Source organism: Eurosta solidaginis, chromosome X (assembly GCF_040869045.1).
Source record: "Eurosta solidaginis isolate ZX-2024a chromosome X, ASM4086904v1, whole genome shotgun sequence".
NCBI lineage: Eukaryota > Metazoa > Arthropoda > Insecta > Diptera > Tephritidae > Eurosta > Eurosta solidaginis.
The window spans coordinates 101,787,101-101,803,343 of NC_090324.1; positions in this window are offsets into that span (position 1 = coordinate 101,787,101).

Below are 16,243 nucleotides of genomic sequence, written 5' to 3' on the forward strand. Positions count from 1 at the left end.
ATAACTCGATATAGAACAATCAGCTGTTTTCTATAACGATTTGACAAGATACTTATATCGTCGGTTTTGTTTTTCACGCTATAGGTGGTTAAGATAATTTATTAACAAAATTTATTAATATTTCGGTGTTTTCGTGTTTCAAACAACAAAAATAATGGCATTTGAGTTTGTAGCGAATAATTTAACGCAAAATGTAACAGCGTCGAGTGCATCAAGAGTAGATAGGCGCTTGCTCAGGTACATCGATGATCCTTTTGAGCTTGAGCGTGCAGAATTCAAAAAATTGTGCCGCGTATCTCGGGATATTGTGATGGGACTTGCTGATCGGCTACACGAAAATCTAAGAGGGCAGATGATCTCAGCAATATCGGAAGAGAAGCAGGTAAAGCTACTAAAATCATTGAAAATTCGCAGTGTCCTTACTTACTAGATATCTTTGAAGGTTTTGTGTGCCTTACGTTTTTATGCCACTGGATGTTATCAACGGCCTGTAGGAGAAAAGTGGGGAATTTCGATGAGCCAGTCTTCCATCAGCCGATGTATCCATAAGGTGACTGATGCAATAAATGAGAAAGTGCTTTTCGACGAAATCAAGTTTCCTATGACGCAGGAAGAACGACAAGCTGCCAAAGAGGTATTTTCGTCAGTGTTATGTTTGCCAATTTTAAATACACGAGTTGATTTCTATAACATAACTTTATTAAATATAATTTATATACAAAAACGTGGAGGGTAAAGTGCTATACGTATCTTTTTCTTTCGGCGGTCAAATCTTGAAGAAAGAAAAGAGGTTGTCCGCTTTTTTAGCTGTCATTGACAGTTCTTACTGTTAGTGTTGTAAAGTATTAAAATACATGTTAATTTGTTTAGATACATATCACACCTCCCCCTTTAATTTACAATATTAAATTTTTTATGTGGATCTAAAATCTGGAGCCGTGAAACGGTTCACCTGTTTTCGGGAACGGCTGCTTTTGCGAATTGGCATACCTGCGGTTGGCGTTGTTGGCTGCTCGACTAATGAGCTAGGAATAGTTTGCGGTGAAAAGTTCTGCGAATTGCTTGACTGAGAAACTGGCTGTTCTTTACTGGCTGAACTATTTTCGGTGTCTTCCAAATTCCTTTCTGAGCTAGCTTGGTGTTGGTTGTCGGATAACCCTAATTCAGGTGTATTTACCAACGGCGGAGGTAAGTTGGAACCGGGTGCCTGATCAGAATCCGTTTTCGATCTTGGTTTGAGTTGGTTAATATGACGCTTCATTTTGCCTGTTTTGGTGTTTACCATAAACATCATTCTACCTATCGGATGAATTATGGTTCCTTTGATACATTTGACCCCTTTTGCATAATTTCTGGCATATACTAGTTGATTTGGCTCAAATCTGTGTGCGTTGGTGCTTGCACGTTTTTTCTGAGCTGATGTCTCAAATAATTGAGTTAACATTGTTCTAACCGATCTGCCATGAAGGAGTTCTGCAGGCGTTTTCCCTTTAGCATTTGGGGTAAAACGATAAGTTGCCAGATATTTTACTACGGCGGTTTTGATTGTTAGGCCGGCATTTATATTTTTTCGGACAGCTGCTTTAAAGCTTTACACAAAACGTTCAGCAAGCCCATTTGACGCAGGGTGAAATGGCGCTGTCGTTATATGAGTGACACCATGTTCTTTGCAAAATTGTTCAAAGCTGTCGGACGTCAGCTGTGGTCCATTGTCGCTAACAATAGTCACCGGGAAACCTTCAATAGCAAAAATAGCTGTTAGTGCAAGTATGGTATTATCCGTTGTAGTCGACGGTAATTGTGTTACATATGGAAATTGCGAATAAGCATCTACACAGATAAGCCACATTGAATTAAATATTGGGCCGGCGAAATCAATGTGGACTCTTTCCCAAGGACCTTTTGCTTCTGGCCAGCTGAGATATTCGCGTGCAGGCGCCGGATTAGCCATTTTGCAGATGTCGCATTCATGTGCTACCTTTGCAATGTCATCGTCTATTTTTGGCCACCAGACGTGATGTCGAGCCAGCTGTTTCATTCTGACGATTCCCCAGTGCCCCTCGTGTAACAATTGCAAAATTTTTGATTTTAAAGTTTTTGGAATGATAATTCGATTTACCTCACTGTTTAAGCACAACAAATTTTTGTAGATGGTTAACGAAAACCTACGCTGAAAGTATGGTTGGATGTCCGTATCCCCCGAGATAACTTTTCAGGCCAGCCCTTTTCGACAAAGTTACGGACTTTTGTAAGGGTGCCATCTTGAATTGTATGCTTTCCAATAACATCTGCATCGATTGGTGTTTTAATTTCTGAAATATTATGGCAAGCTTCACTTAAGTCGAATTGTTCATCGGTACTCACGGGTAACCGAGAAAGTGCGTCGGCATTACCATGTGCATGTGTGTTGTGGTATTTGATGCTGAAATTGTACGCCATTAAAATTAAAGCCCAACGTTGTAAACGGTGCGACGTCATTTGTGGCAGACTTTTACTTGGATTGAAAATATGTACAAGTGGCTTATGGTCAGTAATGAGGACAAACTTCCGACCATACAAGTATTGGTGAAACTTTTGAATACCATAAACAATGGCGAGACCCTCCTTCTCAATTTGACTGTATTTAAGTTGGTGCTTATCCAACGTTTTCGACGCGAAAGCAATCGGACGTTCGCTTCCATCCGGATTGATGTGCGATAAGACAACGCCAATTCCAAAAGACGATGCATCCGCGGCAAGGCTTAGTGGTAACTTCTCATTAAAATGTGCTAACTGTGTAGCATTGATAATATGTGCCTCCAAGGCAGTAAAAGACTCTTGCTGTGTAGTACCCCACACTAATTTCACATTTTTACGACGTAGCATGTTGAGTGGCGCTGCTAGCTGGGAAAAATTCGGTATGAAGTTGCAATAGTAGTTTATTTTACCTACAAAAGCTTCTAATTGCGCCAAGTTACTAGGCGGTTTCAGCAATTTAATAGCTTGTACCCCTGCTTCATCTGGGAGTATTCTTCTTATTTCTTCCTTCAAAAAGAAACATTTCTGCTTTTTGCATTTTATGCCATTGTCTTTTAATACCTTCATGACTTGCTCTAGGCGACCTATGTGTTCTTCAATTGACGGTGCGGTTATAATTATATCGTCTACATAATTACCACATCCTTCTATGCCATGGAGGAGTTGTTCCAGATAGCGCTGAAAAATTGCGGGCGCACTGGCGATGCCATATGGCAGTCGTTGGTACTGAAAGAGGCCTAAAGGAGTGTTCACTACCATAATTTGCTTTGACTCTTCATCTATTTCCATCTGTAAATAGGCATCTTTCAGATCTATTTTGGAAAAATGAGTGCCCCGACGAATGGTGTGTAACAACTCTTCGCGTTTTGGCAAGGGGTATTCTTCAATTTCTAATTGCGAATTAACCGCAATTTTAAAATCGCCACAGATTCTCACTGAGCCATCAGGCTTTGGTGCTAATACAATTGGTGACGCCCAATTGCTAAATTTGATGGGTTTCCAAATACCTGCTTTGATAAGTCTATCAGCTTCTTCACGAAACTTTGTTACCTGTGCGAATGGTACTGGCCTGCTTTTAAAAAATTTGGGCGTAGCCGTAGCTTTCATTTGAATCGTTGCTTTAAAGTTTTGTATCGAACCTGAGGTAGTATTGTCAAAAATATCGTGGTATTTCTTACACAATTCGTTTATTTGTTGTGAATAAGCTTCCATTTCGGAAACGTTGGCTATTTCGGTAATCTCAAAACCAAATTCTCTGTAAAGGTCTAAACCAAAAAGATTGTAAGAATTTTCTACATTTGCTACTATTATCACAATACTTTTCTGCTTGTTTCCACACCTAGCTTCAGTGTGTAATTCACCCAAAATTGGAATTGGCTTCTGCCCAAATGCGTACAAACTCTTGGTGCACTCTACCAATTTTGGTTGGTTCAATAAATCGTATGTTTTTCTATTTATTATTGACACAGTAGCCCCTGAATCTAATTGAAACTTTATTGTTTTGTTTTTAATTTCCAATTCGATCATTTTCTTACTTTGTTCAGATTTTATTATACCTGTAACTGCATTCACTGCATCTAATGTGTCAATACGATGTTCATTTTCTTTTTTGCCTTTATCGGAGTTTCTTTTCTTACTCATTCGTTTTGTTTGCTTTGACATGCAGACTGCTGCAATATGTCCCTTTTTGCTGCACTTGTTACAAATGACATTTCGAAATTTACATTGTTCTCTTGAGTGAGAATGGCCACAGCCTGAGCACGATTGAAATTTCACTTGCTTTGTTGAGTGCTTATGTACCTGTTGTTCATTCTTATTACTTTGCTTATTAGCTTCATTCCTCCCGACTTTGTGAGTTTGCATAGCGTTTACTTGCGCTAGGGATGAATTATTATTCTCTTTGAGTGTCGCTACCGTTTTAGTTGTTGCCTCAAATGTTTCGGCAATTAAAAGCACATCTTCTAATGACGGCTGAAGCTTTTGTAGAGCGGCGGTACGTACTTGATCAAAAGGGGTACGAACTATGATTTGGTCACGTATCATTTCATCAACAAAATTTGCTGTACAATTGGTTGCGGTACAAATGAATTTGCATTCTCTTGCGATACCACGTAGGTCAGCAACCCACCCTCTGTGCTTTTGAGTGTTTTTCATTTCCCGCTTGAAGAACTCGTAGCGAGCTGCCACTACATGTCTTTTTGAGTGGAAGTGTTCTGTTAATTTGGATGTTAATTCCTTGAAGGTCAGCGATTGGAGATTTGTTACACCAAGCAAATTCTTCAATAACTCAAACAATTCCGTACCAATCCACGATAGAAAAAATGATTTTTGCTTATCTGGACTGCTTACCGAATATGCCACGAAATGTTGCGAAAGCTGCTCCAAGTACGACTCCCAATTTTGTTGGTCTTTATTAAACGAGTGAAATGGTGGGACCACTGTCGCTTCTCCAGTGCGACTTGACTCATTCGCATTAAAAAACGATTGCTGCATGGCCTGCATCCACTGCTTTTGCTGTTCGAGCAATGATGTTGCAAATCTTTGCTGCTGCTGGATTATTTCCTCAATAGCTTGCTCGTTTGCCATTTTACTTTATGGAAACTTTTCTTTTTTCCATCGTCGCCAGTAATGTTATGTTTGCCAATTTTAAATAAACGAGTTGATTTCTATAACATAACTTTATTATATATAATTTATATACAAAAACGTGGAGGGTAAAGCGCTATACGTATCTTTTTCTTTCGGCGGTCAAATCGAGAAGAAGCAAAAGAGGTTGTCCGCTTTTTTAGCTGTCATTGACAGTTCTTACTGTTAGTGTTGTAAAGTATTAAAATACATGTTAATTTGTTTAGATACATATCAGTCAGCACCTGCGTCCTTCGTTGGAGGAACGATAGGAGCGATTGACTGTACGCACGTTTCCATTTTAGCTCCAAAAGTTCATGAGGAAGCGTACGTTAATCATCATGGATATCATTCCATAAATGTGCAAATGGTAGGTTAACTAATTTAACTATTTAATAATAAAGTGCATTGCTACATAATTTTTACATTTTTGTAGATATGTGACCCAAATTTAAAAATTTTAAATGTGAATGCCAAGTCTCCGGGAGCACGTCATGACGCATATATTTGGAGTGGTTGTGCAGCTCGGCGAGCAATGCAGAGAGCCCATGAAAATGGGAATCGTCATATGTTTTTAATAGGTAATATCTATTGATTGTTCTTAACATTTTTCATAATTTGAAATATGCAACTTTCAGGTGATTCTGGGTACCCATTAGAGCCGTGGCTTATGACACCACTACCGAACCAGCCTGAGGGTACTCCCAAGTTTCGATATAACGAGGCTTTATGCAAAGCTTGAAATCCCATCGAGAGACCCTTTGGTGTTTTGAAAGGAACTTGGAGATGTCTTTCACGGCAAAGAGTTCTTTTGTATGAACCGGGCTTCGCCGGGAAAATTGTGAAAGCTTGCTCAACATTACACAATATTCGTTTGCGTGAGCAGAGCTTTGAGATTGATGACATCGACCCAATTTTGGTGGAACATGCTGTGACCAACTCAGAAGAAACCTTTAACTCGATATCTTCAGCTGGAAAACGGGTCCAAGAGAGACTTATAGCAAACGTTTTCTCCTGAACAATACTTATATTTTTTTTTGAATTTTTGCAATTTTCACCAAGTTTTGCTGAAGCTAAATTATGTTCAATTTTTTTTAAGTATATATCTTTTGCTCACTTCTGCTGATAATTTTTAGAACTTTTCTGAGTATGCAGTTTTGTAGCTCCTTAAATTTTAGTACCATATTGTGTTAATCTTACTACGCTAAAGTTAGTTTTTGGTTTTTGCTCAGAGCGCTTGTCTCATAAAAAGTTTTGCGGTCAAAACTTTGTATAAAAAAATTCACGAGGTCCGCTGGAAAAAAATCCCAAAAATCAGAAAGCCATTCAAGTGGATTAAGTTAAGACATTATTGTATAAAAATTTAATAAGCCACAAAACTGCATACTCAGAAAAATTCTAAAAACTCTCAGTAAAAAGTGGTAAGTTTTCATTCACATCGTTAGTGTTACATGTTGATATATACTTGAAAAAAGAATATCGAAAATAGTTTCAGAAAAACTTGGTGAAACTCCAAAAACCCTGTGACGAAGACTGATGTCTATGAGTATTTGCGCAAAATTAATTTTTCTCCTCTAACACAAGTTTATATTCTATATTTTTTATTAATTCCTGGACGTTTATTATTTGTATAAAACCTTAAAAATTAAGTCATAAAAACGAGAAAACATAAGATAAAAATCCAGTACAATACATATCACATGTTTTTTTATTAAATATACACGTATGTATATATACGCTAAATCAATAAAAGATCCAAAAAACAAAAAATCCAATTATAATATATATATTTTTTCTTTCAAAATACATAAAATATCGATAGACACATTAAAAGAGCCAAAAACTAAACAAAAACTTCATAACGCGATGTGCAATGATTTTTTGTTAGCCTTATGATAGGTATTAGAAACGGCGTTTAAAATTTATGGTTTATTCGAGTTGATATAGCTGATTGCAGATGGCGCCACATCAAATTCTAGGGCTAACCGCTTCCTTGAACACCTTTGTCAAGCTTTTCCAAGATATGAACTTTGGTTTCCAAGGACAAAGTATTTTTCTTACATTTATTTGGCATTTCAGCGAATTACCTTTGCTTTTAAACAAACAATGCCAAAACACCTGTACGCGCATTTCACACAAAAACTAACAAAAACTGTACAAAAAATACGCTCAGAAATTAGAATTGAAAATTCGTGTAATGTATTGAAAAAGTTGATTCTAATTCTGGACATTTTAATTACTAAAGGTTCTAATTTTTGAGCGACTACTGTATAGTACCTATAACATAGAGTTACGGTTAATAAAATAGAATCAAAATTCTAAGTGATATTTTTGCAAATAGGAACCACATAAATAAAAATTTTAAAGTTAACACGAAGCTCTAGAAAATTAATCGAACTTCAAAAAAATGTCATCAACAATTTTAACTTTTTATTCAGAATTGTTAGAAAATGTAGTTTTTTAGCTCATTCAATTTTAGTTAAGGAAGTGCAAGTTTCATGACCGTAAACATTTCCATTGATTTTTTAGAAACTTTTTTGCTAAGGGTGTTGCGTATTTTCTTCCATACAACACATGAACAAAATGTACTTTTCAGGGGAAAAAATTAGCAACACCCTTAGCAAAAAAGTTTCTAAAAAATCAACGGAAATGTTTACGGTCATGAAACTTGCACTTCCTTAACTAAAATTGAATGAGCTACAAAACTACATTTTCTAACAATTCTGAATAAAAAGTTAAAAATGTTGATGACATTTTTTTGAAGTTCGATTAATTTTCTAGAGCGAGTTAAAAAAAGAGAGTTAAAAAAAAATTAAAACTAAGCTAAATACTAAAATACTAGTTTATAGCCTATCAGACAGCCGGTTAAACGCCTCCGACCACTTTCCAATCTCTTTAACAATTGCAAACATTGCCTCGTTCTGCTTCGCTTGCATTTCAATTAGCTTGGCCTCATTTTCCAATCGTTTGGTCTCATTTTCTGCCAGTATCTGTTGATATAGGGAGAAAAATGAAAAAAGTTTAATAAATAAATTTTTTATAATGAATTAAAGTTTCTTACCCTGTGTGTTTGAGCCTGCACTTCAGCGATTTCTAAAAATCGCCGCGTTTTGTCGGCTTCTGCGTCAGCACGCGTACTTTTTAAGCCCCTACGTGGTGTTTGTGCGGGGGTAGCAGAAAATGCCCTAAACCCTCTCGAGTGATGAGCGGACGGTGTTGTAGCCATCCCACATTCAACAGCCTCCTCGTCATCATCAGCTTCTTGCCCCTTATTTTTTCTTTTTGAACCCCTGCGCAGTGTTTGGTCGGGGGTAGCGGACGGTGTTGCAGCAACTACACATTCTACAGTCGGAGTCACCGCCTCCTCGTCATCGTCCTCGAAAATCAAACGCAGCTCCTAATTATAATAAAAACAAAAAAAATAATTCGGACACATATATGGAAATAAGTGTAAAACTAAAACTTCACCTCTTCTTCTTCCATTGTATCCGGGCAATCGTGTGAGCCTTGAACATATTTTTCCCCAATTAAATTTAACACACGCATCTCCATTTCATTCGGCGACGGGAGGGTAATTGGCCGATTGCTTGTTTGGGCTCTTTGCACATTTCGGTCCCGAACGCGGTTGCTTGTACTGCTTTTCAAATCGCGCCAGACCTAGTTCCAAAGAAATGAAATAAAAAATAAAAATTAATGTTGCTCAAAAATTCTAAAAATAGAATGAGGTCCTTAAAGTACTTGAAATTTGTACTTTGTTAGAGTAGAACTAAATAGGCTGCAAAACTGTATTTTCGGGTTTTTTTTATTTGAAGGATTTGAAATATTTTTGAAACGTTTTTGAAATTCTATAAGATAGATTTAAAGTTTAGAACATAGATTTATACTGGTCTAAACTAAGATTTGTATGAGAAAAATATTGAAATCAAAAAGAAATTATGTTAATGTTTAAAAGATGCAAATTATTCCGCGTTAATAATTATGAAACGGGGTATATAACCCACTCCCCATCCAGTCAGACTTTGCATGTTTGAAACCTTTTCTTAATTCGTTTTTAATTTCTATATTTTCCTCATAGAAATCTTAGTTCAAAGCAGTATAAATCTGTGTTCCAAACTTTATGAGTATCCTTTATGTTATGTGAGAAATGATAGGGACTCCCTGTATGTGTATCTTTTAGAATTTCAAAAACTGAGTGAGTTATATATATACAGCTATGTAAGAAATAATAGGGATACCCTTTAAAACGGGTTTGTTAGCAAACTATGGTTATTTGTTAGTATTTTAAAAATTGTATTTAAAATATAATTAGAACTATGAAATTTTTAAAATACTTATAAATAAACATAGTTTGCGAACAAACCCGTTTTAAAGGGTATCCATATTATTTCTTACATAGCTGTATATATATAACTCACTCAGTTTTTGAAATTCTAAAAGATACACATACAGGGTGTCCCTATCATTTCTCACATAACATAAAGGATACTCATAAAGTTTAGAACACAGATTTATACTGCTTTGAACTAAGATTTCTATGAGGAAAATATAGAAATTAAAAACGAATTAAGAAAAGGTTTCAAACATGCAAATTTTGCGTAGATGGGAAATAGTTTATGCATTAGGTTTTAAGAATTATAAACGTATGTAAGGGTGCTTCAAAAAGTTTTTTGAGGCCTGCTCTGATTTTCACATTTACAAAAAAATTTCTATTTACTTGTCAAATTGTATCTATATAAATTCAATAAGTAAATCGAAAATTTTTTGTGAAAGTAGATATCAGAACATACCCAATAAAAAATGTTTAACAGCACCCTAATATACATTTATTACATCTTAAAACTAGGGAACTTATATTTAATGATAGCGAACAATATAAAGGTAAAAAAAATTAATACTAAGCTAAATAACAAAATACTAATTTAATAGTCCACAGCACAGACGGTTAAGGCGGGGGTGCTGGTGTTAGTGCAGGGGCTGATGTTGGACAGTCATTAAACTGTCGGAGTCCCAGCCTCCTCGTCATCTTCTTCTAAGATCAAATGCAGTTCCTAAGTATTAGAAGTAAACAAAACAATTAGCACATAATTATGAAAATAACAATAAAAATATCAGCTCATTTCTTCTATGCTATCCGGGCAACCGCGTGAGCCTTCAATATACTCATCTCCAACAAGGCTAACCATGCGCATTTCTACATCAGTTACCGCCGGGAGATTGACTTGCCTATTGCCTGTTCGGGCTTCCCGCAAACTCCTGTCTCGAACGCGATTGCTCGTGCGGCCTTTTAAATCGCGCCACACCTACTTCCAAAGAAATAAAACACGAAATATAGACACATTTATGAATAAACATAAATATCTCGGGTAAAATCAAAGTTAAAAGTGAATTCTGATAACACGATAAGTCTAGGACAAACATCGGCTACAAATATTTCCTGACAGAAGTAAAATTTTTATTTTCCACCTTCGGATTATTGATACCGTGGTCAAAACGTGTCTTTTGATATCTCTCGATATTTTTGGACGTTTTTAAGCAGTCTACCACAGTCTTAGACTTACTGGAATCACTAAATTCTTCGTTTGAATTTTCACACAATATTAACTTTTCACCGTAACACATTTATGTATGTTTTTGGGATTAGCGTACAAGTTAAATGTACATATACTATCCACACATATTTGTGCATAAGAACCAAACACTAATATGCAAACAAATGGCCGAACGTAACTTTGTCAGCGCTTTCCGCTATTCACAATATTTAGTGGAATCCCGTTCTCACCATTTTCTCACAATTTGCGATTCCATTTATGTATCACAAGCACTGGCTCCTCATGACGGTTTGTATGTTGCTATTTTTCACTAAAGAAGTACTTACCGTTTGCCATTGTTCTGTAGTTTTTGTAGCTCCTCCAATAGCGTTGAGCTTTTCTGTCAACTCCCTCCATTTCCTCAAGTACTCCAACCTTCCATGTTGACGCTAAAATTTTCCTGTTGCCAGTCCGTCGTTCTCAGTGAGAAGGTCAACTAGTGTCCGTAACTGCTCCTGTGATGTCCGGTTTCGCTTAGCAGCAGCACTTGTGGACGCCATTATAAAATTCTAAAATAAAGAACAATAAATGTTTAAAATAAGGTTGTAATATCGTAATAATTAAAAATACTTTCCTTTAATATTACTTTTCTTTTTTACACTGAACAAAGAAATTTTATTTCAGTTCCTATCATGGTGAATTCCACTTATAAAAAATCAATTATTAAACTGAAGAATCAAATTAGCGCGAACAAATAATTTTTTTTTATTCCTCTTTGTGATTTTCGCATATTTTGACATTTCGAACGGCTGATGTGAGCAGAGATGCCACACTTTAACATTTTGAATAGATACGAAAAGTCAGCTGTTTGGACTCGTTATATATAAGTTACTGAATCGCACATTCGTTACAGCAAACCAAAAATTTGGCCGATATACATAACGACTTCCATAACGATATAAGTTAGTGAATCGCACTACAGATGAGAAATGCAAGTGCAAATTTCTTGAAAACATTAAAAAGTACAGGTATACTTTGCTATGTATAAGCATGAATAAAACCGTATGCAATATGTATGTATGCTTACATATGTATGTATAATTCTGTAATACAAAATAACTGAATAATATAATAATCAATAAACCCTGTAGGCACGCAGGTATTAAGCAAAGCAACAGTCCCTGTAGGGTGCATAATTTTGCTTGCCTAACAAATTTTAATATAAAATTGTATTATGAAAAATCAAAATTTGTGGAGGCCCCGAAAGCCAGTGTATCCGCTACTACGTTCAGCTTCCCTTTCCTGTACCGTACATGGAACGAGTATTGTTGCAACTCCAGCGCCCATCTCCCAATACATCCCGAAGAACTTTCGATGGCGTTCAACCATTTCAGTGATAAGTGGTCCGTGATTACTGTGAATTCGTAGCCCTCCAGATATGGCCGCATTTTGCGTATAGCCCATACAATGGCTAAACACTCTTTCTCCGTGGGTGAATAATTAATTTCTGCTTTGTTTAGGGGGCGGCTAGCGTACGCGATTACCCGCTCTCCATCGTCTAGCTCCTGTGTGAGGACTGATCATAGTCCAAAATCGCTCGCGTACGAATCGCCGGTACCAAGATGCTATACATAAAAATCGTCTTAATTCTCTTACGTATGTTGGTGCTTCCAATTCCTTAATCGCTGCTACTTTATCTGGGTCCGTGTTTATATCCTTTTCGCTTACGACATGTCCCAGATACTTCTTGAAAAATTCGCACTTTTCGGGGTTGATTCTTAAATTAGCTTTTCATAGGCGTTTAAGCATTTCCGTTAGATGTTTAATATGCTCCTCTAGCGTTGAGCTGTAATTATGATGGCATCTAGGTATGCGAATGCGTTCGGTTCTAATTCGGGGCCGATTACTTGATCTAATGCCCGTTGAAATGTTGCGGGTGCTGAATGAAGACCAAATGGCATCAAGCGCCATTGAAACAGCCTGCGTCCAGGTACAGTAAATGCCGTATATTGCTTATTTCCTTCCTCCATTTTTGATCTGCCAGTAGCCATTTTTCAGATCCAGGCTACTTATGTACTTCTCGTTTCTTAGCCGGTCTAGTATGTGTTGATCCGCGGTAGTAGGTATGCATCGGGGACTGACCGTGCGTTGAGCTGGCGATAGTCTATACATAAACTCCACTTACAATTTTCTTCTTTACGAGTACCATCGGTGCACTATGCGGGCTTCGCGATGGTGGCTCGATGCACCCCTTCTCTAATAGCTCATTCATCTCCATATTAATCGTTTCCTGCATCTTCGGATTCCGTGGAAAGTATCTTTGTTTTATCGGCCGGTTAGTACGCATGAGAATTTTATGCTCCGCGATATTTGAGGTACCAGTCATATTTTTGAAGCTAAGAATCTGTTCGTCTAGGAAACCATTAACTCTTTTAGTGTTTTCAGACGGGCTTTGTTTGTCCGTAGTTAGTTCTTCCGTATCGTTTACATCGGGCTCGCCTGCCTCAGTTATTGTCCTGCACATAACCGTGTATTTGATTGCCTCTTCTGCTTGTAGCGTTACCGTGTGACCTCCGAAACTCAACGATGTGTTTGCCCTGACAAGTATGTCTATGCCAATGACAACTTCTTCTATTAGTCCTGGGAGAACGAGTAATTCGCTGTTGTACTTCTTATAACCGCACTGCGTTACCAAGCCTTCACGCACTGAATACACCTCTGAGTGCAACCGGCATCACTGTCAGCTGTTACTAAACAGCAGTGGCAATTGTACTCAGCAGGGCGAATTGGATTCAGCGACATAGCAAAATGGCAATTAGAATCAATTCGTGACTTTGAACTAAACACGCCGGTCGTGCAGAAAATATAACTTGTGTGAAAAATTAGAAGTTTTAATAAAAAGACTAAAACTAAGATAAGTTTAAAGTTGTGAATATTTGTATATAATAAAAAGACTACTCAAATAAAAGTAATTTTAATAAAACTAACTAAGTCAAGTTAAAGAAAATAAAAAGAGTTTTATTATTGAGTGAGTGTGTGGGAACATTTTCATGGTGTCCAAGATGGACACCTTTCATGGCAACCGTGACGCCAGGCCTTGCAATGGCGGCCATAGTGGCGAAGAGGCAGGCCTCTTAAAAACAAAAAATCAAAAAGAAAAAAACCTAAAATCTTAAAAACTGAAAATGTTAAGAGAAAAACCTAAAATCTTAAAAACTTAAAATCAAAAACTAATTAAAAATGAATTAAACAATAATTAAAAGTTACCTTAATAATTAAAATTTAATTTACTTACAAAATTTAAAAATCTACAAAAAAAACATAAAATCAAATAAAAATCCAAAAAAAAAAATATAAAAATGCAAAAATTTAACAAAAAAATTTAAAAACTAAAAACTACACAAAAAAATGTTCTTCAAAAAACTATAAAAATTACAAAAAAATACAAAATTTTGAAAAACGTTACAAAAAAAAAGTACAAAAATTAAAAATTATCTACAAAAAAGTATAAAATTTAACACATTTACAAAAAATTACAACAATTTAAACATTCCTACACCTTTAGAAAAATGTAAAGGTTACAAAATTACATAAATACATATAAAAAACATAGTTTAAACTGTATCAAAGCCAAATATGCTAAATAACGGAACATAACACCATATTCCAAGTGTAAAAAACACGCCACGCTAAGTATAACGGCGTAAGTACCACCACAAATATGCCATCCAACGGCTTATATACTAGCAGCAGCAGAACCCAGAAACAGCGATAGAAATGGGGCAGCAGCCGAAGCAGAGCAGCGTTAACAGCACCAGCAGAAAAAAGCGGATCAATTGGTATAATATGTATGTATGTATAATTTGCTTGGGAAATTGTAACTTTGAGAAACAAAATTAGCTTAACCTTTTATGAAATATATATATTGAATTTTTCTAAAACTTATATAACCAAAATATTACCTTTTCGACTTTTCACCATCATATGACTTACATACCAAAATTTACGAATTTCCTCTCTTTTTATAAATAAATTATAACAAATAAATTAAACATTTTTTGCTGAATACGAATATTATATCACGATATATTGCTAAATAGGTGGAATATTTGAGGAGCCTCAAATCAATCGCATAAGTGTTTTTCCGGAATTTTAACGTACACTTATTTCTCATGCGAATATCTATTTCGTTTCTAATTGTGAAAATTGCAAGACTAGCCTACCTAAGATCGTCAGTAAGCATTTGTAATTTGACAAAATTTCTCGATAGCACTTATCGCGATTTGCTATGGAGGCCCTCATTTGTAAATCAGAGTTGAAAAAATTTATATTTTTGTGCAATCGTACATACTTACAAATATGAGATTTTTTTTTTTTGAAATACGGCACGTCCGTAAACAAACATGCATATTTTTTTGCATAAAGCGGTGGTTTCGTAAATACCCAAAGAGATTATTTTTTGCATAAAGCGGTGCTTCCGTAATTAACCAAAAAGATTTTTTTTGCGTAAGCTGTGGTTCCGAGAAAAACCAACGAAATTTTTTTTTAATCCCGGTGCGTCCGAGGACATTTATATTACAAGTTTGAAAAGATGCGGTGCATCCGTATCTATAAAAATAAAACCATACAATTTTAATAAAATCGGTGTGTCTGTAATAACACAAACACATTGAGATCTTTTAATACAGCGGTGCGTCCGTTATCAACAGCCAACAGTCCTATTTACCAAAATAAAATATTTTCCTTTGAAATCAAATTAAATTAAATTACTTCAATAGACATTCAATTTATCACTAAATATTCAGTCTTTCATTAAATTGCCGGATAATTCTTTCAATTTCACATGAACACTCAATTCAATTTCAATTGCTGTTAAATTTTCGTAAGCAATTTCTACAAATTCAACTTTAATCAGTTTAAGAATTTCTTCTTTGCTTCCTACTAGATATGTTTCTTAGAAACAGGGGGGTAGTTCCCAAAATTTCAGAGCAAGACCCAGATTCCGAAAATTCAGATTCCAATTCCAAAGATTTTAATTCCGAAAGTTCCGATTTCGAGGATCTTGATTTTGGAAGCCCAGTTTCCGAAGGCTCAACCACATATTCGCCCAGTACAATTATAAACCTTGTTGTTAGACTTTCTTTGTCCAGAGAATTTCACGGATTTGAGGAATTGGCCGAAACATATATTTCAAATCCTACTAATTCCGATACAAATATGGCAACTCGTGAGGAAAAAAGATCGTTTATCAGCATGTGTGCTGGTATAATGCGTGAAAATTATAGGGGCAAGCCCCTGGGTCTTGAATCTTTCATTAATAAAATTGAGTTAATCGAAGAATTTGTCGACGAAAATTTGACTGACGCTTGTATTTCATATATTAAATCCAAACTCGATGGTAAAGCTCGAAAAGCGATACCAACTCAAGTGCTTTTAGTTAATGATATAAAGATAGCACTACGTAACCGTATAAAACCCGACAACTCCAAAGTTGTGGCCGGAGGGATTGCAGCTTTGCAAGTTAATAATAATAGTTTCGATTGCCGAATATCAAAAATATAACACGTTACCCG